The sequence below is a fragment of the Sinocyclocheilus grahami genome, unplaced genomic scaffold (genome assembly GCF_001515645.1).
Source record: "Sinocyclocheilus grahami isolate Dianchi unplaced genomic scaffold, SAMN03320097.WGS_v1.1 scaffold7194.1, whole genome shotgun sequence".
NCBI classification, from domain to species: Eukaryota; Metazoa; Chordata; class Actinopteri; order Cypriniformes; family Cyprinidae; genus Sinocyclocheilus; species Sinocyclocheilus grahami.
Genome location: NW_015511326.1, coordinates 6,511 through 8,315, shown reverse-complemented (window position 1 = coordinate 8,315; position 1,805 = coordinate 6,511). Strand labels below are relative to the sequence as shown.

Here is a 1,805-nt window from a genome sequence, read left to right as displayed (position 1 = left end):
ATCAGTTCCTACAATAAGCAGTGCTAATGACACAACTGAATTAAAAATGATGGAGAAATATAAAATTACAACACATATTTAAGCAATTTGAGAGCAATTTGTCATTTGCAGTGCTTCATTTAACTCTAAGGGTGAATTCCAAATGGGAAGGAATGGCATTTATAGGGACGTTCCAAACGAAAGTGGACAACTGAATCCCTTTACAAAGGGCCCTTCCAGAAGTCCGTTAGCAAAGGGAACATGCGATGGTCACTTCAATGAAGTGATTTCCGTTTGTGATCACTAGATTTTGAATTCACCCACATTTTTTTTCTCTGATCTGCAGAATCATGAGTAATGCCGTTTTTAATGCAGGGACTCAAAGGTTGAACACGTTTATTTAGAAAATAAATTGATATAATGCAGGCTGATTGCTTCAACAATAGCATCGATTAACGACCTTGTAGCTCACATTAGGCCTGTCTTCAATATCAGTTCCCCTATGGAGAAAATGAATGGGAATTTTACTTCCAGAGCCTGACTGTCGCAATGCCACTTGGTTTTATAGGCTATTTTCTTTTAGTGCAAAAGACATACATTTTTATAATTCTTTTTGTGGCCACTTTATGCACCAATAACAATATTTGAGATGGCACACTATGGATCTTAAAATGCCTCCATTGTAACAACTTCAAAATCAGCATTATGTCATCTGTACATCCGGGATATTCAGAACCAGGAAATGCATAACGGCGACAGGAGCATGTAAACATCGCAAATTATCGTCTTTAAGGCGAATATATATTGACAAACCAATGTGTTTTCTTGATACAAAGCACATAATCCTCATGTCGATTACTTAATTCATCCTTTACAATGTTTATGCCGTTTTCACGGCGATTTCAACAATAACCTTCACGCACTGATCCATGGAATATGTCAACAAATGCTGGATTAACTAAGTGTATACGATACACGGATTATTGACAGCTGATTCTGCTGAAACGTATGAAAATAATATCGTAACGGTTCATTTGTATCCTTACAGCGCTGACAATCTTGACTATTTCTTTAAACTACACCTCCATTATTATTAAGATGTCTTGAAATCACCGCACCGTGTTTCAAGGTCAGCAATCTTAATAAACATGCTGGTGATACATACGCTTTGTAATGCTACTTACGATTTGATTGAGCAGATGAATGATGCAGGACACCTCCAGTGCAAACTGCAAAGCATCGCCACCAAAGCAGTGCGTCAGGGACACGAAAGGGTTAGTTAACCATCTGCCATATCCATCCCAACATCTCGTTTATTTAGCCAATGAAGTTGACAGAAGTCAGTGAGAAGAAGTCCTTAGGTTTTGTGTGATTTATAGCGCAGTGACTACGAGCGTGTGCTCACTGCTCAAGGACGACAAAACTTGTGATCAGGTTTTTTTATGGAAACTTAAAGGGGTCATATGATGTTGATGATTATTTTGTGTATTTGGTGTAATGAAATGTGTTTATGCGGTTTAAGGTAAAAAAACCACATTATTTTCCACATACTGTACATTATTGTTTCTCCTCTAAGCCCCACCTTTCTGAAACGCATCGATTTTTACAAAACTCATCGGTCTGAAAAGCAAGGTGTTCTCTGATTGGCCGAATACCTCAAGCGCAATGTTAGGCCCCCACCATGTTGTGATGATGCCCTGTCAGGCCGGAGCAATGATTCAAAAACATGAAAACCCATTATAAACGAGGCATTCGTTGCATCCAGTGGGGACATAATTATGGATTATAATGACTTATACTGTCTTTTTACGCGTTGCGTTGCATCG

General features: G+C 38.5%; 1 protein-coding gene across 1 annotated transcript in view; it reads right to left on the bottom strand.

Moving 5' to 3' along the window:
* ccdc92bb (coiled-coil domain containing 92Bb) overlaps positions 1-1,400 on the bottom strand; it is a 3,452-nt gene extending 2,052 nt beyond the window's left edge. Inside the window, exon 1 of the mRNA XM_016263809.1 lies at positions 1,164-1,400. The gene's annotated coding sequence lies outside the window, so the exon portion shown is untranslated. The remainder of the gene's footprint in view (positions 1-1,163) is intronic.
* Positions 1,401-1,805: the final 405 nt, after the last annotated feature.